The 24171-nt window shown below is 47.5% G+C and overlaps 1 protein-coding gene across 2 annotated transcripts in view; it reads right to left on the bottom strand.

The window, feature by feature from the left end:
- GRIK4 (glutamate ionotropic receptor kainate type subunit 4) overlaps positions 1-24171 on the bottom strand; it is a 485478-nt gene that overhangs the window by 290027 nt on the left and 171280 nt on the right. The window contains exon 2 of one of the 2 annotated variants that reach the window (XM_043901238.1): positions 18844-18931. The exons of the other annotated variant lie outside the window; for it this stretch is intronic. The gene's annotated coding sequence lies outside the window, so the exon portion shown is untranslated. The remainder of the gene's footprint in view (positions 1-18843; positions 18932-24171) is intronic. 2 annotated transcript variants of the gene reach the window in all.

The raw sequence follows: 24171 nt of genomic DNA, 5'->3' as shown, positions 1-24171 counted from the left end.
TTTTCCTCTAAATGTAGTAATGCCCAAGCATTTATATACAGGCACACCTCAGAAATACTGCGGGCTCCATTGTAAACCACCACAATAAAGCGAATATCACAATAAAGTGAGTCACATGAATTTTTTGGTTTCCTGGGGCATATAAAAGTTATGTTCACACTGTACTGTGGGCTTCTCTGATAACTTAGAGGGTAAAGAATCCGCCTGCAATGCAGGAGACCCAGGAGATGCAGGAGATGCAGGTTCGATCCCTGAATTGGGAAGATCCCCTGGAGGAGAAAATGGCAACCCACCCCAGTATCCTTTCCTGAAAAATCCCATGGACAGAGGAGCCTGGCAGGCTACAGTCGTAAAGGGCCGAACAAGACTGAGTGGCTAAATACACCACACACACTATACTGTGGTCTATTAGCTGTATGATAGCATTATGTCTAAAAGCATGATGTACATATGTCAATTTAAAACTACTTCATTGCTACAAAATGCAGACCATCATCTGTCTTCAGAGAGACATAATTATTTTAACTGGTGGAGGGTCTTGCCTCAATGTTGATGGCTGCTGACTGATCAGGGTGATGGGTGCTGAAGGTGGGGGCACCTTAAAATAACACAAGAATGAATTTTGCGCGACTGACTTTTCCTCTTACGAAAAATTTCTCTACAGCATGCAATTGCTGTTTGATAGCATTTTACCCACAGCAGAACTTCTTTCAAAGTTGGAGTCAGTCCTCTCAAAGGCTGCTGCTGCTTTATCAACTAAGTTTATATCATATTCTCTTTTTAACGAAGATAAGTCACATTTCCTTTTGCTCATATTTCCTTTTTTAAAAATACTTTTTATTTATTTAGCTTTGGTTGTGCTGGGTCTTTGTTGCTGTGGGGGCTACTCTCTAGTTGTGGAGAGTGGGGGCTACTCTAGGTGTGGGCTCAGCCACTCTCATTGTGGTGGCTTCTCTTGTTGCAGAGCACGGGCTCTGGGGTGTGTGGGCCTCAATAGTTGTGGGATGTGGGCTCAGTGGTTGTGGCTTCTCGGCTCTAGAGCACAGGCTCAGTAGTTGTGGCTCATGGGCTTAGCTGCACCAAGGAATGTGGGCTCTTCCCAGATCAGGGATAGAACCTGTGTCTCCTGCACTGGCAGGCAGATTCTTTATCACTGAACCACCGGAGAAGCCCTATGTAATATTTTTAAGTCCTTTATTGTCATTTCAACAATGTTCATAGCATCTTCCCCCAGAAGTAGTTTCCATCTCAAAAAACCACTTTCCTTGCTCATCCATAAGAAGCAACTCCCCATTTGTGAAAGCTTTATCATGAGTGAGTGAGTGAGTGAAGTCGCTCAGTGGTGTCTGACTCTTTGCGACCCCATGGACTGTACAGTCCATGGAATGCTCTAGGCCAGAATACCGGAGTAGGTAGCCTTTCCCTTCTCCAGGGGATTTTCCCAACCCAGGGATCGAACCCAGGTCTCCCACATTGCAGGTGGATTCTTTACAAGCTGAGCCATAGAGGAAGTCTGCTTTATCATGAGATGGCAGTCATTCAGTTAACATCTTCAGGCTCCACTTCTGATTCTAGTTTTGTTACTATTTCCACCACATCTGCAGTTACTTCCTCCACTGGAGTCTTGAACCCTTCAAAGGCATCCATGACAGTAGGAATCAACTGCTTTCAAACTTCTGTTAAGGTTGATATTTTGACCTCTGTCCATGAATCACAAATGTTCTTCATGGCATCCAGAATGGTAAATTTTTTCCTTTCCAGAAGATTTTTTATTGACTTTTCCAAGACTCATCAGAGGAATCACTATCTATGGTAGTAACCATAGTCTTCTAAAATGTATTTCTTAAATAATAAGACTTGAAAGTTGAAATGACTCCTTGATTCATGGCCTGCAGAATGGATGCTGTTAGCAGGCATGAAAACAACATTAATCTCGTAGTACATCTCCATCAGAGCTTTGGGTAACCAGGTGCATTGTCAGGGAGCAGTAAGATTTCAAAAGGAAACTTTTTTTTCTGAGCAGTAGATCTCAACAGGGGACTTAAAATATTCAGCAAACCATGTTGTAAACAGATGTGCTGTCATCCAGGCTTTATTGTTTCATTTAGAGAACACAGGCAGAGTAGATTTAGCATAATTCTTAAAGGCCTGAGGATTTTCAGAATGATAAAAGGAGCATTGGCTTAAATGTAAAGTCACCAGCTGCAGAAGCTCTGAACAAGAGAGTCAGCCTGTTCGTTGAACCTTTGAAGCCAGGCACTGACTTCTCCTCTCTAGCTATGAAAGTCCTGGATGGTATCTTCTTCTAGGAGAAGACTGTTTTGTCGACATTGAAAATCTGTTGCTTGGTTGTGCTGTGTGTGCTGCACTAAGTCGCTTCACTAGCATCTGACTCTTTGTGACCCCGTGGACTGTAGCTCGTGAGGCTCCTCTGTCCATGGGATTCTCCAGGCAAGAGTACTGGAATGGGTTGCCATACCTTCTCTGAGGGATCTTCCCAACCCAGGGATCAAACCCGTGTCTCTTAAGTCTCCTGCACTGGCAGGTGGGTTCTTTACCACTAGCACCACCTGGGAAGGCCTTGCTGTTCGGTTGTAGCCACCTTCACGAATTATCTTAGCTAGATCGTCTGGATAACTTGCTGTAGCTTCTATATCAGCACTAGCTGCTCCACTTTGGACTTCGATGTTACGGAGGCGGCTTCTGTCCTTAAACCTCATGAACCAACCTCTGGTAGCTTCAGACTTTCCTTCTGCAGCTGCCTTAGCTCTCTCAGCCTTCCCAGAATTGAAGAGAGTTAGGGACCTACTCTGGATTTGCCTTGGTTTAAGAGACTGTGGCTGATTTGATCTTCTATCCAGACCACTCAAGCTTTTTCCATTTCAGAAATAAGGCCGTTTCACTTTCTTATCATTTGTGTGTTCACTGGAGCAGCACTTCCATTTTCCTTCAAGAACTTTTCCTTTGCATTCACAACTTGGCTAAGTGTTTTTGGCCCACCTCAGCTTTTGACATGCTTCCCTCACTAAAAATCATATATATATATATAATTTAATTTTGGCTGAGCTGGGTCTTCACTGCTGTGTGTGGGCTTTCTCTAGTTTTGGCAAGTGGGGGCTACTCTCTAGTTGTGGTGCACAGGCATCTCACGGCAGTGGCTTTTTTCTTGTTGTGGCGTGTGGGCTCTAGAACACAGATTTAGTAGTTGCGGCACACGGGCTTAGTTGCTCTATGGCATGTGAGACCTTCCAGGACCAGGGATTGAACCCGTGTCCCCAACATTGGCAGGAGGATTCTTATCCACTGGACCCCCAGGGAAGTCCTATTGCTAGTTTTTTTTTTTTTTTCTTAACTTAAATTAAGAGATGAGTTACTCTTCCTTTCACTCGAACAGTTGGCCATTGCAGGGTTATTAATTGGCTTAATGTCAATATTGTTGTGTCTCGGAACAGGGAGGCCCGAGGAGAGGGAGAGAACAGGAGAACAGCCAGTACGTAGAGCAGTCAGAACACATACGACATTTACTGGTTAAATTTGCTGTCAGTATTATTTGTGGTGCCGCAAAACAACCGTATCAGTAACATTGAAGATCACTGATGACAGATCACCATAACAATTATGACAATAATACTGAAAAAGTTTGAAATACTGTGAGAATTACCAAAATATGACACAAAGTGAGCAAACACTGTTGGAAAAATGGCTCCAATAGATCTGCTCCACGCAAGGCTGCCACAAACCTGCAGTTTGTAAAAAAGAACACAATTATCTGCAAAACGCCATAAAACAAAGCACAGTAAAGTGAGGTGTGCCTGTACAGAAATATATTTTATTATGTTGTTTTCCTTTAATTTATCCTTTATGTTATACATAGGATATTATATGTTTTTAAATCATGCATGCAGAAGGGTTAAAGTATTGGTGAATTCCATTTTAGGATGGCAAAGCACGCTTTTTCAAATACTTATAAAATATATTGGATCGAACTGAGAAACATCACACCCTTCAAGGTCAGAAAGGAAGAGTGATGTCACCTCAGCCCTGGCCAAACCACTAGGTCCTAACTCCAGGACCTAGAAGGAGAGAGGGCGGCCAGAGCAGGAGAAAGAGGAGGGGTGTAGCTGTAGCCTGATGCAAGAAGCGGGCAGGGCAGGGGTAGGAGTGAGACCCTCTGTGGACGGCACTGGGCTCGCATTTGCTGCAACACTGCCAGCCCTTCCCAGAGGGACTGGCTCCAGCCCGACAGCCCCAGCCCCACATGCCTACCAGATGTATTACACCATGAGGGTCGGCGGGGGCTGGCGCACCTGACGATGCCACTGACAGTCCCGCAAAAGCCTTTCTGCTGAAGTCAATGCACCTCTGTGTGCTCTGCTGCTCATTCCTAGCTCATTCGTAACCTCAGGGCTCCCCTGCCCTCTGGCCGTTTGTGTATACTGAAGGAACACACACTCTTAAAGGTCAGACTTAGTGAAACCACTTGGAGCACAGCATGCCATCAGGCATTTAGGATGTGGGTGAGCTGACGCTTTGAACTGTTCAGCACGGTTCATCAGCACAGCCAACCAAAGGCTCTAACTGTCATGTGTTCAAGAACAGAACCAACTGCTGAATGCAGGCTGAACCAGGTGGGTCTGGAGGGATGTGGTCAGAGAAAGGAAAGGAAAGGAAAGGAAAAACATTAGGAAGATGATGGGACTAAGGACAGGTGAGGGGGCAGAAGGCAGATTCTTTCACAAGGGGAGGCACAGACTCCAGCGAAGGGCAGAAGGACACTGCATCAGGCACTGGACATCAAGGTTACAGACATGGGGCTGCCCCATCACAACTACATCTCCTCCCTGGGTCTCGGTTTTCTCTTTTGTAAATGACAGAGCTGGACCAGGAGACTTTCAAAGGCCTCTTCCGGCTCTGACAGCCTATGAGCTGGGGAGTTGGATGGAAGGAGGGTGCAGAGAGCAGAGTGCTGGCCCCACAGCTGCTCTCTGTCGCCGCTAAAGGCACCAAGGTCTGAGAGTCAACTGGGGCTCCTCCCTCCTTCCGGGCCATCCTGCTGCCGCTGCCTTGGCCCAACCCTCCTCATCTCCCCAGCCTCCACCTTCTCCCCACCCCCAGCCCATCTGGCTGCCTCCAGTTTTCTTCCAAATGAGAAGCAGGAGGGAGCCACCACCGATGACAGCTCCGCACGGCTCCCAGGACACACCTCAACTCCACGCTGGAGCAGGGCTTCAACCCCCTTTTCCATCCTCAGCCCTCCCACTTCGGGACTCAGCCACTGGGACTTCCCAGGCTCCTCTGCCCCATGTCCTCCCCTCACAGGTCTATCGATTAATAGAAACATCTTACTCAAAACTTAGTTCAGACTGCACCTCCCCAGGAAGCCTCCTCTGGGTTCCCAGGGCAGAGCCAAGCAGTTGCTACTCAGCTCAGCGGGTTCCTCCAGGCCTCTGCAGACTGGGTTATAATTATGATCTGTAGAGATCATCTCCCTCATGAGACTCTGAATCCTCAGGACAAAGGGGGTACCCTCACACCGCACTAGACATGAAGCGGGAAAGACTAGCCTTCCTAAACTCCAAGTTCACTCAGCTCCACCACCAACCAGCTCTGTGGTCTTAGGGAAGTGCCACTTTCTCCCTCCTGGGACTCCCGTTTCCTCACTGATGCACAGGATCTGAGTCTGAGCTCCGGAGCTGGGGTGAGCCCTATCCCTCCTAGCCCACCGAGCGGGATTCCGGGGCTCTATGGGGGTGGTTTGAGGCCGGCTGTGCGGGAGCATCTCTTTTCCCGGTTTCCACTGGGGCAGACACACTTCAGCACAGATGCGCTCACACGCAGACCCTGCAGTGATCCATCCTTCCGCTCTGCGCTCCCAGGGTTAATTAGCCTGCAGCATCTATAGGGCGCTTTCTCCTTTAATAGCCAATTAGATCTTGTTAGCTCTATTGTCATTTATAGGACAAGTCACAGAGGCACTCCTGGGGCCGCCCGCCCATCTTGCAGAAGCTGGCAGCCCAGATCCCCCTGCTGGCGAGGGGGAGAGAACTGGAGGCCTGGCCCGGGAAGGAGGGCTGGGGAAGAGCACGGAGGCAGGTCTGCTCTGGGAGGGAGAGGCAGCTGAGAGCCTGGCGCTTGCTCCTGACAGGTCATGAAGCAGGGCTCTCTGGGTGAGTGATGGAAGGTCCTTCAGGCTTGTTCCAGTTTTGTCACCTCTGTGTGCACCTGGGGGCTCCACACAGCTGGGTCCACGGTCGGTGGTCTGCATGGCGGCTCCAGCTGCAAATCCTCCAGGCCTCTGCAGGGCAGATCAATATCCAGCAGGGCCGCCCTGCTAATGACACTGCATCTCAGCCTGGTCACACGGCTCAAGACGGGGCCTGGGCTGCACTAACGAGGCCGGGACAGTTCTGCCCCATTCTGCCTCCCGCCTGTGGCCGCCTTCCAGGCCAGGGAGGCAGTGGGCTGGCCAGACCCCGCAGGCTGACCTCTCTCCCTCTTCTGCATAAATGAAATTTCCGACAAGCACGGCCTCGAGCGCCCTGGCCACGGAAGAGCTGATGTCTTGATGGGGCCGAAGCAGCCTCTCTCTCTCGCTTTGCAGTGAGAACAGAGGGAGTCTCTCTCACAGGCACCTGGGTGAAATATGGCTTGGAGACAATCCCCTGGTGAGTCAAGGAAGGCCCGTCATGGCAGGATGGGGAAGCCATGCTGGCTAGAGGGAGAGCCAGGATCTCGGTCGGGGAACAGCCTGAAGCCCTGGAGGCTGGAAGTGAGCGGACAGGATGGCTCCAGGGAAAAGCTCAGCGCCAGGGAAGTTGAAGACCCCTGGTCTATTTACAGCCACCTGGGGGCTGGACCACAGCTGCCTAATTTATAGCTCAGAACACAGCTCAGCATGGCCTCTATCTGCAGGCGCAGGTCAGCTTGTGTGAGAAACAGCCCACCCCCTACCCCATACTCCTGGGGCTGCAAGAGCAGGGCTGGTGTGAGTGCTCTTAGCCAGGGGTCTCTGAGTCTCCTCCTTGGGGGCTGTGAATCATCATAGTAAAGGCCTTTGACAGAGGTGAGAAGCAGATCTGGCTTTAGCTGAGGCTCAAGATCTCCTTTTTTTTCTTTTCTTTTTTTTTTACCTTCCTACATGCGCTGGAGGGGAAAGGAAATAATAAAGTTCCTGTGATCAAGCCTGAGGATGATAAACTAGGAAGAACGGAACTGCAGGAGGAGATGGGAAAACATTACAGGAGGCTGCAGTGTTTTATGGCCTGTGCGGCTTTTCTTTCTCTTTTTTAAGGGAACAAATGAAAGGGCTTGGATTTTAATTAGGTTACTGAAAGACAAAAATTATCCTGGGTTTACGCAGGTGGGGGTGGGCTCCAGCCTGCCTCTTCCTCCTCCGTTTCCCACTGACTGGATTGCAATCTTCAGGAGGCCTGAGGCGCAGTCTCTCCTTCCTGCACCCAAGGGAGCTATGAATCAGGCGCTGGAGGGAAGGGACCTCCAAAATCCCATAGATTTCTGATTCTCAAACTGTGCTCCCAAGAACACCCTCCTAGGCTACACCTCGGTATTGGGAAGTAGGGGGAGAAGGGACGCCAACCTCCAAGCCCCCAACATCCTGCTTCGATCCCAGTAGCTCAGTTTTTACCTATTGGGATTCTGTGTGTAAATGAAAGATGTAACCACTAAAAATAAGTTTGGAGGCCACTGATCTGGTCTGATCATCTCATTTTACAGATCAGGGCCTCCGAGGCAGTCCAAGGAGGAAAAGCTAGTCTCAGGTCATGCTGCAAATGAACAGTCAACCCGAGGCCCGAGCCACAGCATCTTGTTTAGGCCACTGTTCCTTCCCCAGCACCATTCTGCTTGCAATTATTTTGTCTGCTATCACGGTTTCCATGCTGACAATGCCAAAGCTACACTCCCAGTCCAGACCTCAACACTCATGCCTCAGACGTGTATGTCCAGCTGTTTACCTGAGGTCCTGAGTACCTGCAGTCCATCACATCTCCCACGCACCCTCTGCCTGTGGTTGATGTCAACCTCCCAGTCTCCCAGTGGCAGCTCCAGAATTTTTATAGGCGGAAATGAAAGGCAGTCAGGCTGAAAGGGGGAATGGTGCTAGCAAACTTGTCTACAGCTGAGTCTGCATGGCAAGTGAGCTGCTTTCTTAGGTTAGATGTTTAACAGGGGTGCTAAGGATGCTAATGGAGACCTCCTCCTGACTCAGCCACTGCAGTCATCCAGAGTGGAAATCCGGAGATGTCCTTGCTTCTGTCTTCATGTTTCCCTCCTGCCCCATCTAATCAGTAACCAAATCCTACTAAAGTGACTTCTGAAATAATATTTTATTTCATCTTCTGTCCTCTATCAGCTCTATGAAAGGTCCAGGCCTCCTGGCCTCTTCTATATCAGCGTTGGAGGCAGGGCTCTGTCTTGTGTGTCCACCTCTATATACCCACACTCACCAAGCACCCAACACATACTTGTCACTCAGTAAATATTCATGAAAAGGACAGATTGATGGATGAACAAATGGATGGACTACTGTAACAGTCTCTTAACTGGTCTCTTTTTTTAACGTTTTACCCTCTTTAAATATGCCTTCTATCTTACTTCTGGGAAGATTCATCGAAGATATAAATTGCCAAGACACTCTCCTTATTTAAAACCCATCTGTATTGGTTCCTTGTTCCTCCCTAAGTTGAAGCTTTCTTCTCCAACACGCAGGGTCTCCACGACTGGGTCCACGATTCCTCCTCAGTCTCGTCTCCCCGGCTCCCTGTCTGCCCTACTTACAATTCCCCTTTGGTGTATCCTTCTTTATCTGGCCCACTTTCACTCTTCTTTTAAACCCAGCTCAGGGGACATCGCCCTTAAAAACCACTCCTGCTGCTACCACGCGTTCTAGGCTGGTGGGAGCCTTGCTTCCCGTTCCACGGTGTAAATCTCCATTCCTGCCATCACTGCCCTCAGCTGAATGATCTGTTATGTGCCGTCTCCCCCATTAGACTGCTCAATCCTTGAAAACGAGTCCCCTGTCTTAATCATCTGTCTCCCCAACACCCAGTACAAAGACCAGCATGGAGACAATTGTTGTTTTCTGTTGCTGTTTTTGGACATGCCACACAGCATGTGGGATCTCAATTTTCTGACCAGAGATCAAACCCTGGCCCCCTGCACTGGAGGGCTAGAGTTCTAACCACTGGACTGCCAGGCAAGTCCCGTAATTGGGTCCTGAAATGAGTAACTGTGCCCCCATGGGGCTGATTCAGAGACGCAAAGCCTCAGAAGTCTTCCCTACAGCTGAATGTGCTCCAAAGGAAGGGGTCGAACCAGTTTTTCTCTGTTCCTCCACTCAAGGTCATCGCAGGCACTAGTTATCTCCAGTATTACCTGGTTATCTCAAGCCTTTCCAAGATACTTGCTGATGGGGCACTGTTCTCGCTTACTCTTACAAAATGGGCGGGGGAGGCAGGTGCAAGGGGGTCAACAGCACAGTGGTAGACCTTCTCCTGCCCTCCGGCCAAGTGGCAAGGAAGGCAACCGTCATCCCAGGTATCACTGAGACTTGATCAACTTGCCATGTGGAGCTACCACATCCACCCCTTACTGCCTGGCTGGGTTTGGAGAGGGATAGCATGCGAGCCACCCACAGAGGGACCATGGTCAGCTCAATCCAGTGCATATGCATCACAGGAGGGTACCCTTACGGCAGCGTGATGGGAACAGGAAAGGGCTGGGCACAGCATCAACCAGGGGGGGAAACTGCCAAGCTCCAGGCTGCAGAATGCTCTCCCTCCAGCTCAGAAGTGAGGAACACAAGTAACCCCAACATGCCCCTTCAGGCCAGTGGCAGGGCATCTGGGGACATAAAGGCCCCACTGCTCAAGAGGCAAGAAATAATCTGCATTATTCTGCAATAATAATATCTGCAATAATCTGCATCCAGGATAAAGGAAGAGGCATTTGGACCAAAGTAAGTGAGTTTTTTGTTTTTTGTTTTTTTTCTTTCAGGACATGTCAGAGGAAGTGCGTGGTCCCCAGGATGTGGGCACATCGAGGATAAACGAAACAGAGTCCTCCCTTAACGCACCTCTGGGTTCCACTGCTCCCTCTGAAAAGGCTCGCTTCCTACTTTCTCTAAAGGAAGCTGCAGAGAGTGGGAAGAAAAGACTTTTTGGGGTCACCTCACAGCCTGTGTTCAAATCCTAGATGTGCAATTGATAAGCCACACGCTTGACGGAAAGTTATTGCACAATTTTGAGCCTCGGCCCTTAACTGGGAAAAGGGGAGCAATGATATATATTTGAGCTGATCATGTGAGAATTCATGGAGATAAAATGGGTGAGGAGTCTTGTATGGTGCCTGCACATCATAGGCACTCAGCACCTGCTGGCTCCCTCCTTTTACACTAAATCTTGCTAGGATGCCTCACCCCCACCTCACGTCTGGATTGGGTCATGGTAAGAGTAAGCCCATTCCAAGGATTTCCCTGGCAGTCCAGTCATTAAGTCTTGGCCTTCCAATGTGGGGGGTACAGGTTCAATCCCTGGTTGGGGAGCTGGTATCCCACATGCCTCATGGCCAAAAAACCAGAACATGAACAACAGAAGCAGTGTTGTTCTTGTTCAGTCACTCAGTCATGTCCAACTCTTTGTGACCCCATGGACTGCAGCATGCCCAGCTTCCCTGTCCTTCACCATCTCCTGGAGTTTGTTCAAACTCATGTCCATTGAGTCAATGATGCCATCCAACCATCTCATCCTCTGTCATCCCCTTCTCCTCCTGCTCTCAATCTTTGCCAGCATCAGGGTCTTTTCCAATGAGTTGGCCCTTCACATCAGGTGGCCAAAGTAGTGGAGCTTCAGCCTCAGCATGAGTCCTTCCAGTGAATATTCAGGGTTGATTTCCTTTAGGATAGACTAGTTTGATCACCTTGCAGTCCAAGGGACTCTCAAGAGTCTTCTCCAACACCACAGCTCAAAAGCATCCATTCTTTGGTGCTCAGCCTTCCTTATGGTCCAACTCTCACATTCATACATGAAAAACCATAGCTTTGACTATTTAGGCAAAGTGATGTCTCTGCTTTTTAATACGCTGTAGAATCAGTATTACAACAAATTCAATAAAGACTTTAAAAATGATCTACATAAGAAAAATCTTAAAAAAAAAAAAAAGATTTAAAAAAATGAATAAGCCCATTCCATAAGAAGGTGAAATTTAGGGTAGGTGATTTGGAAGCAATGAGGCTAAGGTAAAACGAGAAACATGCAAGAGCTTCATGGGGGACAGAAGCCATGAGTCCCTAAAACGGGGTCTTGACTGCCCCTACCCCCGTTTAGGCCACTCTTGGAACACATTCTGAAGTCTGGGCTTTCTTGCTCTTAACGGAAGTCAAGGAGGGAGAATGAATACCAAGAAAGGTAGTAAAAATGATTAAAGGAATCAGAATTCTTGACCTATAAAGGGAGGTTAAAGGAACATAATATGTGGGACCCAGAGAACCAGGACCCATGAGGACATGATAACTTCCCATAAATATGCGAGACACAGCCACATAAAAGAAGGGCAAGAATTATTTCAGGAAGCTGGGGACACCATTAAAAGAAGAAATGGCCTGAAACTAAAATAAGAGAAAGTTAAATCTGGGCTTTGGGAACATTGGCTGGTGGTGAAGGTGGGGGCCAAGATACCCGGCTTGTTGGTGCAAAGTCATCAAAAAACAAAAACCACAGGTCCCAGGGCTATTGTCCCTGTTTTGGGAGAAATGGCCACTTTGGGACCCATCTGGGCCACTTGGGAGGTTTTCTGACTCTCCGAGCTGAACCGAGGTTTCTGGGCATCCAGTTCCTGACAGGCAGGCCCTGGCGCCGGCTGCTGGGCTGCCTGCTATCTGGGCCCAATCTCACTCTCGAAATACAGAGACAGGTGCAGCCAGTGCCTGCTGTGGGCTTGGCTCAGCCAACTGGAGCGTGAGGCCAGGAAGCCAAGGTCACAAGTTTGAGCCTCATGTGGGCTTCGCCAAGGCTTGCTGTGACAGAATATGGCTGGACAAGTAAACAGCTATCTCCACTGGTGCAAATGTGCTCCAGAGCACAAGCCCCTCCCCAAAAGACCATTCCAGATCATGGGCCTCCAGAGTGCCCACTAAGTGTAAACCGGCCGTAAATGTCCAAACACACTCTCAGGAGACAGCATTTCTACCCAGGACTTCAATACCATACACTAAAGCTGCTGACCTGCCAGGAGGGCAGGTGGGGCAAGGGACATTGGGCTTGCGGGCATCGGGGTTTGGCATTGGCCTTGCTGAAGGCAGCTGTACTTCTGCTTTTAGGGTCTGGGGGAACGAAAGGAGCGGGCAGAGCCGACTATGAACATCTCTCCCACCTGTTTGCACAGATCTCCTATCTGCCCATAAATCACTTTTACAGTCCTTCTCAAACTTCACGTAAAATTTATCTTGCTTTTTGCCTGAAATCGACCAAAAAAGAAAAAAAGCTTTAATTACAATAAGAGACATCAAGAGCAGAACACATGGAAAGTCCATTCAATACTCATTTATTCACTCAATCAATAAATATTTATTGAGCACCAGGAATGCACCGTGAGGTGTGATGGAGACCACGAGATGAATAAGGCATTCTCCCTACCTTCAAGGAGGTTTCCCTGGTAGAGGCGGGGGCAGTCACTGATAGACAGAGACACAAAAGTTATAAGATAGGCTGAAGGTGATTTATCTTAACAGAGGGGTAGACTATTAAGTAACTCAGAGGAGAAATGAGTCATTCTGACAGAGAGGATCAGGGAAGCTTTCAGAGAGGAGGTGACATGTGACCCGGGTCTGGAGTAAAGAGTGGAATTTTATCAGGCAAAGATGGCAGGGAAGGGCATTTCAGGCATGGGGAAGACCATGGACAAAGTCATGGGGGCAGGAAAACACTGGTTGTCTATAGGAATAGTGGCCCAGTAAAGGCAGAGAAAGGGTTTCCCAGCCTGGCCCCCAAGTTTGGGCTCTCAACTACTGTTGTCTCTTCTTAGTGGTAAAGAACCCACCTGCCAATGCAGAAGACATAAGAAACTCGAGTTTGATCCCTGGGTCTCGGGTTCTTTCCCTAGGTCAGGAAGATCCCCTGGAGGATGGCATGGCAACCCACTCCAGTATATTTGCCTGGAAAATCCCATGAACAGAGGAGCCTCGTGGGCTACAGTCTGTGGGGTCACAAAGAGTCAGACATGACTGAAGCAACTTGCCACACACAAAGCTAGGGAACAGGCCTCCAGGGTAGGGTTGGGGAAGGTGTCGGTGGTGACAAGGTTACAGTCATATCACTAAATGGCTTAATGTATCCCAAGGACTTTGTACTTTATTTTATAAAAAAAGAGGAACCCTAAGAAGTTCTTGAGTGGTGAACAACAATGGCCAGGTGTGCATGTTAGGGATAAAACATGGTTCAACATATAGGATAGACTCAAGAAGTGAGAGACAGGATGCAGGCAAAAAGCTCTCACCAAGCACGGTGTCATTAAAGATCTGACCGGGGGACTTCCCTAGGGGTCCAGTGGCTAAGACTCTGAGCTCCCAGTGCAGGGGGCCCACGTTCGATCCCCAGTCAGGAAACTAGATCCCACATGCTGCAACTAAGGATCCCGCATGTCACAATGAAATAAAAAATCCTGTGTGTCATAACCAAAACCCAGCAGAGACAAATCAATAAATAAACATTAAAGACAAATAGATCTGACCATGGAGTGGCAGAAGAAATGAAAACTCCGCATTTCTGTAGGATCACATATATGTTGGGGCTTCCCAGGTGGCGCTAATGGTAAAGAACCCACCTGCCAATGCAGGAGACATAAGAGATGCAGTTTGATCCCTGGGTTGAAAAGATCCGCTGAAGGAAGGCATGGCAACCCGCTCCAGTATTCTTGCCTGGAGAATCCCATGGACAGAGGAGCCTGGTGGGCTACAGTATGTGGGGTCACAAAGAGTTGAACATGACTGAAGAGATTTAGCACGCACACATGCATGTGCATGCTATTTCAGCACTGTAGCAGCACATTTCCTCAACCTGTTCCTTCTGCCTAGAATGTCCTCCACCCCATCCAGCTGGTTCACTGGGAAGATCAGCTCAAGCTTTCGCCTCACCCCTAAACCCTATCCCTGCTCTGACCTGGTGCAGCCAGGACATTCCTACATCCAGTACTACTAGTACTACTATTATTAATTGTTTGGCCACTTGTCAACCCCTACCAACAGACCGGGAGGTCCTGAGGGTTTGGACTTTGGTTCTCCTTATCTCTGTATTCACAGGACCTGGGCCAGACTAGACATTCAGAAAGGGTTCACCCCAGAATAGACCATCCCTAAAGCACCCTGTGTGTACAATTGCATCTCCTCCTTTCGTATCCAGGTACAAAGTACATCCATTTTGGAATGCATGTGGACCAGTGCTGTGTTCAGCACCTACCTCTCCGACCCATTCTCACTCTGAGCCCCATCACCCTATTTTCAATGTTCGTTATCCCAACTGGCCTCTCTCAACTTCATTAAAATAGGATGAATTTTTTTCAGCTCTCATGCAGCACTCCATATTAGGTGATCTGGGCTGAAACACAATCTGTTTGCTGATATCAAAATGCTGCTGCTCACCCAGGGGATTAACACTCTGACAAAATCATTAGAAACCTGATGGAGTGGTGAGGCCTCCTGAGCTTGCCGAATGCTCATTTCTCAGCCTAATGAATGCCTTCCTCCCAGGCCACAGAGTTACACCCCATCCATTTCCCTGTCTTCCCGGCCGCCTAGAGACACCCATAAATGCCTTGGGGAAGGTTCGCCCCCAGCTGGCTAGGCTACCTCCCAAGACCTCCAGCTAAGAACTGCCCATGTAAGCTGTGGCTTTTTTTGTGTAGAGAATAAACATTTGATTTCCACTTCCGAGTAGGAGGAGAGAGTCTGAGGCAGATCAATACTTCCTCTGAGAACAACCAGAAATGCTAGATGAAATGCAAAATGCAGTTGTGTTCAGGTCTTGTCGGGGCTTCCCAGGTGGCCCAGTGGGTAAAGAATCCACCTGCAGTACAGGAGATGTAGGAGACACAGGTTTGATCATGGGTCAGGAGATCCCCAGGAAGAGGGCATGCAACGCACCTCAGTATTCTTGCCTTAAGAATCTCACGGACAGAGGAGCCTGGCAGGCAACAGTCCATGGGGTTGCAAAGAGCTGGACATGACTGAAGTGACTGAGCACACACATACACATGCAAGGTCTCATAGACCTGCTGAAGCAAGGGGATTAGTGAGGATATAACTACCCAGGGGGGAAAGTGAGGAGAGGCAAACTCATATTCTAGAGTTGCTTCTAACCTGGAAGGATTCACCATTTCTGAGTGCAGGACAAGAGGCTGAGGATATTTTACATAGGCACAGGGCTGCTGCTAGGAGACCAAAAAAAGCCAGCAAAGCTTCCAGCAGTATTAGGACTAGAAAGAGAAAATTAGAGGCAAGAGGGGCCTCAAATGCATGGCCAGCTTTCCCCTGGGTTCACTTATGGAATTCTGAAAGCTGAATGTAATAGAAGGAAAAAAAAAAAACTAAGCAGAAAGTCTCTATGAAGCAGAGAGTTTTCCTGCAGTATTAACTTACTAAAAAGACAAGACTAGAATTCAGGATCTATCAAGTGAAGGGACCCTGTGAACACACGAGGCTCTCAGTTCGTGCTCGCTGTGAAGGAGAGGGACAGATCAGATTAAACCTCATCAAAACACAATCCTGCATGGACTTGGTTCAGTCTTTAGTTGGATTAAGATCACTGGTTGCACTCTGTCTAGCAGAGTAAACCCTCTCTTGAATATCAGAGCATCCTACAGCCTATACAGTGTCTAGCATTCAATAAAAAAAAAAATTAGGTATACCCAGAGTTAGAACCATACAACCAAAATCCAACAAGGGGAAAAAAACAGACAATAGAAACAGACCCACAGGTGATCCAGATATCCAAGTTCAAAGAAAAGGACTCTAAATGTGAAACTTTTGTTGTTCAAAAAACAGAAAGAAAATTTATATCAATAGAATAGATTAAAATAAAGAATTTCACCAGAAAACTGGAAACTATAAAAAGAATCACCTGGCAATCTTCCAAGTGAATCATAATAAACATTTTAAAAAATGACAGGAGTTTCCTTAATGGAGGAAAAATACAAAAGCTGGATCCCTGACTCTGCCTAGATCTAACTAAGAGAGCCTAGGGAAGTCACTGAACTTCTCTGAGCCATGGTTTCCACATCTGTCAAACAGTAAAATGAGACCTACTCTATCTACTTCAGGGCATCGAGAATATAAAATTAAATAACATACATGAAAGCTCTTTATAAATCATTATATAAATGTAAGGCATCATTATTATAATAGGCTGGCATCAATTCAAAATACAGAGCTTCTGCACCATCACCAGAGGTATTTTATGTCAATGACAAATGATTAGCATTCCCTTGACTAATTAATGACCATATTTTTATAAAGGGGTTTGATCAGAGAAAGTTGAGAGGAATAATAATAAAATAGCCATCTCTTGATTACATTGGGGTTGACTATTCACTTTGTCGATTATCTCTGGACAGCTGAAATCTTAAACTAGCTTCTTCTACTGCTCAATGCATTTTTGGATCACACCCTTCAGTTTCCCAGATGGTGCACGCTCATGGAATGCAGACTCATTTTGATGTGTGCCTGATGAAACATAATCAACAAGGTAAATCTGAAGCAGAAACATCACAATGCCTTCCAAAGCCAACAGCAATAATGTTGGGACAGTTGGTTATTTGGATTCTCCACATCAGTGCTCTTCTATTAGCATATGTAATGGAGAGTAATGTCTTGGCTTTCTCAGTCAAAGGTGATGCAGTCCATTCATGACCAGTGGGACATTTGAGCTTCCCTGGCATAAAAGACAGGCACTCTGCAGGCCTTTGGGGGAATAAAACTATTAGAAGTTCAGGAACCTGGTCCAAACGGAGCTTTTACTCTTGCAAGGAAGATGGCATATGCCTAACCAATTATAACACAAGGTATAAGTGATTTAAGTATTACATGAGTAACAGAAATACAGACATTTGTGCAAAAGCTGATTTGGTGCTGAGTTGATCACAGACTTTGGTGCCAAGGTGGCAACAGAATTTGACCTTGAAAGGCAGCAAAACTGGAAATTATCCAAGCAGAGGGAAGATTGTGAGCAAAGACACAGCTGAAAAAGTGCAGCATGGGTACAATGAATTCAGTTCAATGAAGGTGTCTATCGAGAAGATTTTTTTTTAAAGAATGACATTTATGAAGCATTTCTTATGTGTCATGCATTTTATATACATTTCCCAATTGGTCTCAAAAATGTTCCTCTGAAGTATTAATAGATATTCTTCATCTCACTCTAGTGGTAAACTGAGACTCAAAAGTAAATTAATTTATTCCAGATCCATCAGTTGCCAAGTGGACAGCAGGATTCAGGCTCAGGGTGGTTTAGTTCTAAAGCCCACATACTTGCTGCCTCTGAGAGCGGCATGACTGACCCTCAGCCTGAATGATGCTATCACACATGGGGACCTCCCACACATAGCTGATGTGGAAGTTGTTCATATCGAGATGGTAATTACAGACACAAAGTGAAGAAGACAGCCCAGAAAAGGTGAAGGGAGAGTCAAGGGATCAGGGAAGAAGAAAAATCAGAAAGAAAGATAAAGAAGTAGTTAGGAGTCAAAAAATAGGAAAGGCTAATGGAAACCACGATCAAGAGAGAGCTTCAAAAAAGAAGAGGTCACCCAAACTGTAACTGCTGCATAGAGGTAAAGGAGGTTGAGAGGATGGAGACCAAGAAAATGCCCTTTGGCTGGTAGTCTTGAAAAGAATGATTTCAATAGAAAGAGAAGTGCATATGTCCAGGTTATGCATGCTGAATAGCTGACCTGACCCAGGAACATGGACTGCAGCTTTCAAAACTTTTCTCATGGCACAAAAGTCATCATCTGGGGGGTACATGTTAAAAATACGAATTTCCAGGTGTCATCCTAGTCCCACTAATTGGAATCTCCAGGAAGGCCTGAGAAGGGGCCCAGAAGATTCTTAAATCACCAGGACCAGATTAATGTTTCTTAAACTTTAATGAACATGAGAATCTCCTTGGCGGGGGGCTTAACTTGTAGATACTGATTTTGTAGGTGTAAGGTAGAGTTTGAGATTATGCATTTTAATATAATCCCAGGTAACTTCATGTACAGATGTGAGATTTGGACCATAAAAAAGGCTGAGCACTGAAGAATGGATGATTTCAAACTGTGGTACTGGAGAAGACTCTTGAGAGTCCCTTGGACAGCAAGATCAAATCAGTCAATCCTAAAGGAAATCAACCCTGAATATTCATTGGAAGAACTGATCTGAAGCTGAAGCTCCAACACTTTGGCCACCTGATGTGAAGAGCCGACTCGTAGAAAAGACCCTGATGCTGGGAAAGATTGAGGGCAGAAGGAGAAGGGGGCAATGGAGGATGAGATGGTTGGATGGCATCATCAACTCAATGGACATGAGTTTGAGCAAACTCAGGGAGATAGTGAAGGACAGGTAAGCCTGAAGCGTGGTAGTCCCTGGGGTCACAAAGAGTTGGGCATGACTAAGCGACTGAATAGCAACAATAGGTAACTTCAAAGCTGCAGGCCTGAAGATCATATTTTTAATGACAACGGACTGGACAAAAGCTTACTTATCCCAGAGAGGTAGGTGCCAACACCTGATTCTTCTTGGCACCTTTCGTTTCTTACCACCTGCGGACCGTACTCCTGGCTCCTTTCCACACTCACCAATAGATGGCAGCAGATCTAAATGTCATCTTCCACAGAAGTGCAAGCTCGGAGATTCCATTCCATTCCATCTGACTTCCTGTACAACCTAAAAAGGATCCTTCATTCACTTCTTCAAGATAAACAATTGGATCAGATGAGGACAGAAAAGCCTTCCTAGATAACCTGGGTACAGAGTGAGTGAGTTCTCCTTCTACTAGGCTCCTGTACCACATATTGTCTGCACCCTTCATTGGGCACTTAAATGCTTTGTCCTCTTATAGTTATTAAGTTGTGTTACACTGTCATTCAATTTTTCACCTGTGTTAGTACTGTCTCCACCAGCCCTTGGAGGTCAGGAATCAAATATAATCCTTCTTTTTCTTCTTAACCTTGACTTACAGTTGTTTGTTCATAATATTGAGTATGAATGAGAGAATGGATCAGTCAGTCATTAATTAAATCAGATGTACATTCTATTTGTTCCACTTTTCTTTCTCCCATAAAAAGGAAAAAAAAGGCTTACCAGAAAGTGTTAATGATCTAGAAAAGTTTTGCACTTATTTGCAAAATCTGTGCTCATGATTTATCCCTTGAGAATCTTCCAACACATCACCAGGGAAAACTTTTCCTAGCCTGGCACATGGACACTCAGGACTAGTGTTTATCAAGAACAGGGTGTGAGGTCACAATGGCTTCACGTGGTGTCAGCTGGTCTACCAAGAGACATGCTGGCCTTTCAAAACCATTCTCCCATTTTCTATGGCTAGTCTACTATCATTTGCCAATATGCCCCCCAGATATAAAATTCAGTTTTCCAGGGACTTCCCTGGTGGTCCAGTGGCTAAGACTCTGAGTTCCTGATACAGGGGGCCTGGGTTCAATCCCAGGTCAGGGAACCAGTTCCCACATGCCACAATTAAAGATCCTGCATGCTGCAACTAAGACCCACCACAGTCAAATAAATATGTAATATACATATTTTTTTAATTTCAGTTTTCCATTCTTTCTTAACAGTTAAAATATTTCAGCTGGTTAAGTCTTGTAGGTACTTCAATCATGCCATGTATTGTGGATTCATTAGACCATGCCTAGTTTGCAAAATGGTATATTTCTTTTTTGAGTAAACATTTTAGGCTGCTCAGTCCTAAGACTCTCCACACTGTTCTCTCCCTAGAGGATGGCCTGATCTCAAGGGTGGGGATAACACTTACATGTCAATGATCCCCCATTACCTGTCTGTCCAAGATCTCTCCTCTGAGATCTACTATCTTATAACCATTTGACTGCCTAACATGTTGACTTGAATATCTTACAATTCCTGATCTCCCCTACCCCACCAATCCCAAGGCTGCTCCTATTCCACTCTTCCCCTTCTTAATAAATAACACCTCTGGATATCGAGCTGGTCAAGCTGGAAAGCTGGTCATTCCTAACCCTCCAATCATCCTCCACATCTACGTACTACCAAGACTGGTCAATTCAACTTCAAATAGATCCATTTACTTCTCACCATCCCCACAGTCACCACCTAATATGAGCCAACTTCATTTCTGGCCTAGGTTATTAAAACCCAAATAATTTTTTGAGCTTTCAAAAAAGTTTTGAGCATTCATTTGTACCCTCAACAATTTACAGAGTACCCTCTCTGTGTTAGTCAATGCTCTCAAAAGAACACAGCAAGTTCAGGGGAGACTTCCGTCGTGGCTCAAACAGTCAAGAATCCATCGCCAATGCAAGAGACCCAGGTTCGAGCCCTGGGTAAGGAAGACCCCCCAGAGAAGGAAATGGCAACCCAGTCCAGTATTCTTGCCTGGAAAATTCCATGGACAGAGAAGACTGGCGGGCTACAGTCCATGGGGTCGCAAAGAGTCGGATATGACTAAGCATGCACAGATGATGGTAAGTCGTAAGCAAAGCTGTTACAATACAGGTGTTCATAAAGCAAGATGACCTAGGAGAGTGTGAACAGTAAAAGGGGGGAGAGACGGTGCCAGGGCACACTTCCTGGGGAACGTGACATTTAAACTGGGTTTTAGAGAATGAGCAGGGATTCATCAGGCAGACACATGCACAAAATGCTTCTGAGTATGGTGACAGGTAAAGTAGGACATGTGTAGGGGGCATTCGGCAGAACAGAGTTAAGAGGGTGGATGGAGATGTGACTGGTGAGATGGGCAGGGACTAGATCACATGGGATGCTGTTATGGGCCAAACTGGGTTCCTCTAAAATCCATATGTTGAAATCTAATCCTCTGTACCTCAGATTGTAACTGTATTTCATGATACATCTTTTAAAGAGACCAGTGAGTCACAATGAGGTCATGAGGGCAGGTCTTAATTCAATCTGACTAGTGTCCTGGAAAGAAAAGGAAATCAGAACACACACAGAGACCCCAGAAGGGCATGTGCAGAGAGGAAACGCCACGTGAGAAAAGGGTGAGAAGGTGGTTATTTGCAAGTCAAGGAGAAAGGCCTCAGGAGAAACCATGCCTGGCCAGCACCTTGACCTTGGATTTCCAGCCTCCAGAACAGTGAGAAAATAATTATCTGTTGTTTAAGCCACTCAGTATTTTGGTACAGAAGCCCTAGCAAATGAATATGCACTCGAGTTTGAACCTGGAGGTAACAAGTGACTGGGGAAGGGTTTAAGCAGAGAAAACACTCTTCATCCAGGACTTCCCTGGTGGTCCAGTGGCTAAGAACCCATCTGCCAATGCAGGGGACAGGGGTTTGATCCCTGGTTTGGGAAGATCCCACATGCCGCAGGGCATCTAAACCTGTATGCCACAGCAACTGAGCCCTGGCTGGAGAGCCAGTGTTTCACGAGAGAAACCACGTCAGTGAGGAGGCTGCACACCGCAAGGAGAGACTAGCCCCCTGCTCACTGCAGCTAGAGAAAACCTGCCTGCAGAAACGAAGACCCAGCACAGCCAGAAATAACTTTTTGTTTTTAAAAAGAAAAGACTCTATTCATCCATCTCTCACTCCCCATAAGCAATGTGGACACTGTGTCAGGAGTGAGTGGTACAGCTCAAAAAAGGCTCATCTACAGAAACGACACTTTACACAGAGATGAAAGAAATGGAGAGGAGGTCAAATTATGGTCTAGACAAAGTATGTGTGAGGCCCAAAGACAGGAAGGCGGGGGGCACATTCAAGAAACCGACCTTAGACCAGTGTGCGCAGAGCTGGGTGAGACAGGAGAAATGCTCTAAGAGATGCAGACGAAGGGGTCAAGGCCAGATCATGCAGGGCTTCACATGCCTCATAAGCAAGCACGTCTCTTCTCTGGAGGATTCTCCTGGGGGCCCAGGCCAGCTCCCTGATGGGGACGGAAGCTGAGTCCATGGCCATCTTCCCTTCCACTGAGCAGCTGGGGGAAGCCCTCCCCGCCGTCCGTCTGGCTGCCCATCGCCTGCCAAGGTGACACCACCAAATGCATTTCTTCTGAGCCAGGGCTCAGAGAGACACAGGATTTGCATTTCAATTTGACTTCTTTCCGATGATTCCAGCCAAAGCTTGGAAATCACCCCCCCTGTCATTCTCTCACCAGTTCTGTTTTTCTTTTTCCCTCCCTCCACCCCACTGAGGGCTCTTTTTTTTCCTTGACATCCTGCTCTTCGATGCAGAGAAAAGTCATCCTTAACAGCAGTTTTATTGCCCGGTGATATTAACACAATGAAGGAAATCACTGCTAATTTTTATGAATTATCTCATCATCTGCAACTAATTAACAGCTGCTGAAGGAGCAGGCATCCTGCCTCCCCTCGGAGACCCTTTACCTCGAGCATGCTTCCCAACAGCCCTACCCTTGCTGTCAAGGAGGGTCCTCCGCTGGAGATGAGCACTTCCCCTCCAGCAGACCCCTACCTCCATGCCCCACCCTCAACCTCAATCCTGCACTTTCCGGCCTGCCCCAGCCAGGGAAGGCAGCAGTGGGGGGCTGACCAGTTCTGCTCAGCCATCTCTGGGCCGCCTGTGATGCGATGATTTAGGCTAGCTGGAAACTTTATTAAAATCCAATCTAAGTGGGCCGCCGCTGCCCTGTTCTCATTACCCTCCTCTCCAAAATCAGGCCTTGGCCCCTGTGCCTCGCTGAATGTGTCTATAAAACTGAGTGAACAGGCAGCCAACAGCTAAATGGCACTTAATCAGGGGATAATCTAGACCCAGGTGGACAGTAACTGCTGAGCGGGGCAGAGGGAAGAGAAAACAACAGAGGAGGTGGAGGCACACTCACATATGCTGCAGCCTCCAGAGAGAGGAGCTGCCCAGAAACACAGAACCCCAGGTGGGACAGGGCTGGGGGGACCACGGCCGGAGAAACGGGAGCCCAGAGCGGTGACGTGACCCTTGAACATCCAACAGTTCGCACGGCCTGGGGCTCACTCTCCTCCCTGGCTTCCCGCTTGAGCCCCAGACTTCTCCGAGCACAATCCTGCCCCCACCTGCATCTTCCCCAATCCTCTCTACTCTTCCTCCAACCACATCCCTTCCTGAGCCGATCTAAGGGGCCTCTCTTCAAGGGCCCTGGCATCTGGCCAAACCCCAGGCAGCTGCTGGTGATGTCTGCAGAGATGAAGGGACGGGCACCGAGGGATGGGTGAAAGGGCTGGAGGCTGGTCCATCCCACTGTGGGGCCAAGCCTCCCCGGGTGGGAGTCGGGCATCAGAGTCACACCGGGCAGGGGGCCCCTGTGATGCCAGCCCAAGCACACAGTCCTCCTTCTAAAGGTCAAATGCTCCAACGGTGTGCCTGCTAGAATTGAAAAGACCAAAGACTGCACATCGACTTATGGGGAGAGGAGGGGCGCAGGGAGGATGCTCCTGGTCCGAGTCTCTTTCTCCTCCTTTCTAAATTCTGAGACACTCAGCTGGCTAACACCTCCACTCCCACCAGAATGTTCCAGGCTCCTTGCTGTTCTGTTTCAGGATGCGTAACTTAGCTCATGTGGTCCCCATTTTCAAAGTCGCAGGGTATACAGTCCCAAGGGGCACAAACACCTTCTTCATGGCAGCCGGGGGTAAGAGCTGAGTCATTCATTCATTCCACCAGTGTTTACTGAGCACCTGCTGTGAGCAAGGCTGCGAGGGGCAGTCTTGCCCCCCAGGGAAACCAATGCCTGACTCTCCTCACTATGTGCCATGAGCCGAAGGCTTGGGTGGAGCTGGCTGCCCACAGCGCACTGTGGAGCAGGGAAGGGCAGACAGCCCTGTTATGGGGAAGGAAAGGACAGTCACAGAAATTTTCTTAGAGGAAGAGCGAGGTTTTGAAGAAAATTCTGCAGGGGGAGTCGGGGTGAGGAGATAAGGAGATAAGGCAGACAGAGCAAAGGCCCAGGGATGA

Source organism: Cervus elaphus, chromosome 1, assembly GCF_910594005.1.
Source record: "Cervus elaphus chromosome 1, mCerEla1.1, whole genome shotgun sequence".
In the NCBI taxonomy this organism is placed as follows: Eukaryota; Metazoa; Chordata; class Mammalia; order Artiodactyla; family Cervidae; genus Cervus; species Cervus elaphus.
The sequence above is the reverse complement of the archived record's forward strand: the minus strand, read 5'-3'. Positions and strand labels throughout refer to the sequence as shown.